Source organism: Antrostomus carolinensis, unplaced genomic scaffold (genome assembly GCF_000700745.2).
Source record: "Antrostomus carolinensis isolate BGI_N321 unplaced genomic scaffold, ASM70074v2 scaffold1896, whole genome shotgun sequence".
Classification (NCBI taxonomy): domain Eukaryota; kingdom Metazoa; phylum Chordata; class Aves; order Caprimulgiformes; family Caprimulgidae; genus Antrostomus; species Antrostomus carolinensis.
This window is the reverse complement of record NW_010319613.1, coordinates 72,715-79,325: the sequence shown is the minus strand read 5'-3', so window position 1 is coordinate 79,325 and position 6,611 is coordinate 72,715.

The window sequence follows — 6,611 nt, the reverse complement described above, 5'->3', positions numbered from 1 at the left end:
CCCCACCATGCTGTGATTCTGGAGGGAGCGGGCAGGGAGGGAAGGGCTGCAGGATCAGACTGTACCGTGTTCCCCTCTGTCCACACGTGAAGGCTCATCGCTTGGAGGTATTCTCCAGGTGTGATGGAAATCCATCTTTTTGCTCTGACTGCACACACACCTCCAGGATCACATCATTCAGCTGTCCTGGCTGTCAATGCTGCAGCTGGGACAGGGCTGTGGTGGCCGAAGGGTCCCTTTCTCTGGAGGAAACTGCTGGGCATCTGAGCAGCCTCTTCTTTGCACACACCACGGGGCTGTTGCATGTTTTAGTAAAGACTGTAGTGTTCTTGGAGGTGGTTCTGCTGGCAGGCACCTTGCAGTGAGATACTGGGGGATAAGCTGAGAAATTTTATCACCTGGTTGGAATGACCCAGAGATTCCTTTAAAATGGCTAAGAACAGAATTCTATTCAAATGTGACATCATCAGCCAGCAGCTTTCTTTGTGAATTTGGGAGAAGAGTCACCAGCAGACCTGATTTGCCAATTTACCTTCACTCCAGTTTTCTCTTCTGCTTCTTCTGCCCAGAATGTCCAGAGATGTGTTTTTCTCGTTCCCTGCTATAATGCCTTTTTTAAGACTGATCTCTGCATGTTCTTCTGCCTATACCCAGCCTTAAATTTCCTCTCCATTCAGTGCTCTCTGCCCCTTAGGTGACGCCAGCAGCACCCTTTGAAGCGTGCATGTTTTCTGTCCCAAACCTCAGTCATGTTTTTCTCTCTTTCCCCAGCAAGCAGCAGGGTGTGTTTTGTCAGTAGTGGAGACCTGACTCAGGTCATGCTAGGTGCTTGGCGAGATTTTCCTCGACTCCAGCAGCAACAACATGAGGGAAAAATCAATGTCCTAAAACTCCTTTGCCTAAGAGAGGTGAAGTCCAAGCCAGCCCACACTGGTGGGAGGGAAGAGTGTTCTTGCAGGTCCATAAGATGGGGATTTAGAGGACTGAGAGCTTGTTGGCCCATATTGAATGGTGCTTGGCACCTGTGGTTCTTAAATCAAAGAGAGAAGTTCAGTTTGACTGAAATAAGGATTACTGTAATTTTTATGGGAAAGTTCAGGCTGTCATTTAATAGTCACAGAGGCTTTTCTTCCAGAGATCAACAGGCCAGAAGTTTAAGTAGAAAACATTGCTAAGAAGCCGATGACTCCATAGGCAGTCAGCTCCAACCTCCTTGGCATGGCTCTGCAGAGCTGCCACGGCAGGTGGGAGCCCTGCCTCTGGGAGACAGACAGGCAAGCTGTGATTCTGCAGCAGCCAAGAGCCTCGTCAAACGTCCCTGTGTTCAGTAGATGGCAAACAAGCAAACCCTGGATTTTTTATGAGAAGAAAAGCAGTGTGATGTACAGCCATTCTCCCTCCACGTAGTGACCTCGCTCTTGGCAGCAACAGGAGAAAAGCTGTGCTCCTTACAGTAGGATGCAGTCAGCATGGATGAGCAGATGGACTCGAGAAGGATGCTGAGGGAACAGCAGTGCCAGGGAAAGCATCCTCCTTGTGTTTGTGCAGTTAGGAAGGACTCTGCTTTAATGGTAAGCTCTCTAGGTGAGCAGTCATCCTTCACCTCCGTGTTTGCAGAGGGCCTGGTCCATTCCTGGGCTTCCTCACCTCAGTGATGGTGTAAGTAAATAAATAAGGAGGGTATGACCTCAAGCAGAGAATTTTATAATGCCACTCTTCCCTAGTCCTACGTGATTCCCACCAGAATTTCTAGCCTGGCTGACATTTGTTTAGAAAAAGAGCTATCGTGGCCAACACTGGGTGTTTGGTAGCCACTGCTTAGTGTCTGGCCTTTGGACATGCAGGTGAAGACTGCAGTGCCTCTGCTTATGGAATGGCAGGTGTAGGAGAAGGGGTGAAGGATGAACCCCTGTTTTGAGGGCCCCGATTCAACACACACTCAATTTTAAACCTGGAGCGGGCTGACTTGACTCTTAGAGTGGGTTTCAGCAGAACTGATGTGATGAGTTCTCGGTGACTTAATGTACGTGGGAGTAGAGAGCAGCTTATGGTCATCAGGATCAGGCCTGCTGTAGCCACACTGTGTATAACATCAGCATATCAGATGCTCAAGATGCTGGGAAGGAAAACCTATTACTGATGTGGAAATGGAATGAAGCCGATTTTTGCTAGCAGCAGACCTAGCCCCAAATCTGTGACAGGTCAGACATTTGAAATTAAGACTAATTGCCTATTACAAATGCTTATTCATGAATGTCCCTAAGTGGAAGCTTACTTGTGCTCTGGATTCCTGTTAGATTGCAGTGGGAATTGTGGGTCTCACCACACAAAGGCTACCTTTATGTCACCGGGCATACCAGCAAGCTGCACAGTGGGGATAAAGCGTCTTGCCCTGAATGAACAATTCCTAGAGCTCTGCTGAACTCCTGTAAACCTGGGGAGAGACAATGACAGTGTTTCCCTAATTCTTGTACCAGTTTTCAACAAGCCCTGACTCTGCTCCAAAAGTGGGATTTCACAGCCTCCCGCTGTCTCAACCATCTTGTCTCACAGCCTTTGGGGTGGCACCGTCCCTCATCTTGACAGTGGCCACCAAGCAGAAGGTGGGTCACCCTTCTCCCGTCACCACAGTTGCCTCTCTCTTGTGGATGGGACAGGGATGTTCCCTGAGGGTCATCTGTCCTGGAGAAGAGACCAAAAAGGATGCAAACTGTTGATTTGCAGGCACAGCTTGGCAAGCATTTCCGTTTTCTTGGCAAGTGCTGTGTTAAAAGTAGATGATTCACTCCAAAGAACCCGAAGTTGGAAGAGGATATAAATAAATATAAATCTAAAACATTGTGATACCCAAGTGGAAAGAAGAGGCATGTAAGAAGAAACTGTGTATGTTTGAAAGCGATGACTTAGGGAGGCTGTGACCAAGTTTAACTCGAGTGACAAGCTTGTCTAACCGTGATGTGATGCGTGCTTGCCTGTGTTCAGATGAGAGACACTTCTCTGATCCTTTACATTCTAGTTGCACCAGTGCTTAAATTTGTGCCACTGTCCCTTTGGGTTTAAAGAAACATAAAGAATTTTAATCATCAGTTGCTCTTGAGTGAAGAGGGTTGGATGGGGGTTTTTTTGATGTAGCAGTAACTGCTGTATTGGCTCAGTTCTGGTCTTAGGGAGAAGGATCAGGAGGGTAAATTTGTGCCTTTGAAAGAGGAATCTGATTAGAATGAAACCAGCCCACTTCACCCTGATTAGGTTTCGTATGTTGTGACTTCAGAATGCCTTCAGCATCCTGGCAACAAGGGCAAAGATTTGAGAAATGTCCAAAAGTTAAAAGGACACAGTTCATGTGGATTATCAGTGGATGCATTGGTTTGGTTGTTTTTTTTTTTAAATCTCATCTTTACTATTCTTTCAGCAACTTAAAATGGCATTGAAGAAAAGTATTCGGGCAGACAATAAAAATAGGCAGGCCAAGTGCTCTCCAGCAGTGACCTGATCCCATCTCATCTGTTACAGAGGACACAGATTCCTTTGCAGTTACAAACAGGCTCCAGGCTGGAGACAGACTCCATTTCAGACTAATTTAAGTGAAGTACGTGATGATAACTGATGGCCAGTGCACAGTACAGTTACAGTGGGGACAGGGCCCCCCCTGTGCAAGATGGATGCCTCTTGATCATGCTACGGCAGCTTAAGTTTCCCTGGATAGATGGGAGCAAATCTGTGCTGTAAGGCAGAGCTCTAAAAACTTAAGCTACAGCCTTAATGGATAGATCAAGCCTGGAGTTTTAAGTGTTTATCTTAATATTGTGTTTCTTTTCATATTGTGTTTTCCCATCCAGGCAAGGAGAAGCAAACCATATTGTCACAAATTCTTTTGAAGCAGATTTCCCAACATCTTGTCTGCTCAGGGTACGTATTGATCCTGGCTGTTCAAGGCGGATTATTAGATCCCAAGCGCAGAGGACGATGAATAGGGTAGCAAGCACTAAAGAGAAACAGGAGAATGCAGGGGTAAAAGGTGGCTTAGCAACAGCATATAAAGAAAACCAGAATTTTGCCTGTGTCTCAAGCGAGGGGCAAATATAAATCCAGATGTCTTCACTTGGCCACATCAATCCAAAGACCTGGCACCATCATTGTGTTTAACCCAGCGATAGCTCCTTTTTGTGACCAGATGGAGGGGAAAGCTGGGTCTGTTTCTGGGCTCTGGCAGAAGTTGTCTGGCAGAAGTTAAGCTGGGCTGGTTCCCTTCCCTGGTTTGTGGCGTGGCTGCATGCGTGGTGCTCTTAGCACAACCGAGGAGATGGCTTATACCACCACCCAGGGGCAGGAATGATCCACGGGGAGAAGGAGAAACTGTGATCTTTGAAGTGGCTCTTGCAGCCAAGGAGTTTGCCTTGTGAAATCATCGTGCTATTTGTTTGTCTTCCTGTGCAGACATCTTTTACCTCTCTGGGCTAATTTGAGTGCTTAATGGACTGCAGTCCAGACCTCAGGACGATGCTGCTCTGCATCAGGGAGAGAGCAGTTAAGCCAGCAAAGCCTCTCTGGACCAGAGAGAGGTGTGTGTTGAGAGCTAGATTGAAAGGCAAAGATTTTATGGGGCCCAGTGGCTTTGTTGTGAAAGATGCCAAACCTTCAGGCTGGGAACTGTGGGCTATCACTGTGTGAAGCTAAAAAGGAGCTTAGTTTCTAAGTGGCTAATGAGTTTACTACCTTGTTTCTGTCAAGGGGTGATGCTGATTAATGTCATGTCCTTTCCCCAAGGCTATCCCCTTCCTCTTCCATCTCACCAGGCTCAGTCTGACACCATTTATTAGGCTACTTGTCCCTGATTTGTGAGGAATAAATATTGACACTGATGGCTGCTTAATAGGATTTGGGTTTGCTGTTCTCTCTGTGAAAGAATTTGGCACTTCTGACTGAAATGGCAATTTGTGTTTGGGACTGGCTCCACCAAGACTTAATTTTAGAGGGTTTTGGGTTTTTTTAATGAGGATGGTCACAGCATGTCCTGTGTGTGAGGTGAAGCTGAGAGTGGGGATATGTATTGCTCCTTTTTCCTGTTGCCATGCAGAGCAGAGATTTCCAGACTGTGACTACAGACCACTGCAGGTCCCTAGCAAAGATGTGGCTTCCTTTGAGAGGGTGCTGGTGTTCACACTGGGGAATAATAATTTTTCATGTGAGCTTTCTTTTGTTAACTTGTAAATGGCCACCTTCTGATTAGCTGTGGAAGACCACAAGTCAGGCTGCCAGTTGGCACTGCAGTGGGTGGTCATCTCCTCTGTGCTTTCTTAATGTGCTTGGAGCTGCTCTAAGGAAAAGCAGTTCATGCTGTTTCAAACAGGGTGGTTTGGGGTGGATTTTTAAGATGTGTCTTGTGAGGAAAGTCCCATTAAAAGCTGATAGGCATTTAGGCTAAGTGGGATTTTTTGGTTTTCCCAAGGTTCTTTGTCTACAGAGTAGCACCTTCCTGTTCCCAGGAACCCAGCAGGGTTTGAGACATTTGCCTGGAAATCAAAACCATATGCTGATCTGTAGTGTAATTTCTCGTTACTGTTCCTGGAAGTGCTTTGCCCCATTGCTACTCAAGGGCAGCATCACCAGGGAAGACCCTGAGCTCATCCAGGTGGGTGTGTGAGCTTCCCCCAGCCTCCACGGCTGCTATTCCAGCCCTGCAGATGTTCTACTCGCAGTAGAACATCTGAAGTCCCAACTTGAGGTCTTGCCTTGAGTCTGAGGAATGATTTGGGTCTGGACTCAGGGTTGTCGGACCAAAACACAGTAGACAAGGTGATGGGGAAGAGTTTTCCTCTTGGCAGGACACATAGAAGAGCTCCCACACATAGGGCTGTGTACAGGAAAGGGGCTTGTAGTGTTTTTTAGCAGGAGGAAGGCAGAGGTCTATTTATACTCCTAAATGGCCTGAAATTTCTACATTCCCCTGTCCTGTGATTAAAAGAAAAATGTTCATGACTTCTTTGCTCTTACTCTTGTCAGATAGCTCTCATCTCTGCTGGACTGGCAGATCACTGCTGTAACTCAAATGGCTTCAATTCCATGGGCTTTGCTGCCCACATTGATTTATAGCTGTGTTTATGACTGAAGTGATAAAAAAGCTGTGATGTCCCTGCTGCAGGGGGACAGTAACCACAGCAAACTCACTGTACTCTTTAAAAATAAACATGCAAGGAGGCAATCAACCAGGTTGCAGCTCTGCTGTATTCATCAGGCTTTTGTTTGCTCTCTGCTTATACCACGCTCTGTGGACTCTCTGTGTGCCTGAAAAGCTCAGGTCTTTCTGCTGTTGCAGGATATTTTTGTGCTCTCCCTGGACTGGTACATTGGTTTTCCACCAGACCTGTCCAGTTGACATGATGCAGAGGAGGTATGATGAACCAACGACAGCATTTCTTGCCTCAGGGATGGGTAGACAACTAACAGGCATAGCTGGGTTCTGTAGTAACCGTATTTTTGTCTTTGCTTTCTGATCCTGCAGTTCCTGAGAGCTCCAGGTCTCTAAACTCTGTGCAGAATTACACTGCAGGTGCTGCAGAGCTCGTGTTTTGTAAAGCAACTGGCCAAATCCTTATCTCCTGTGTCAATCT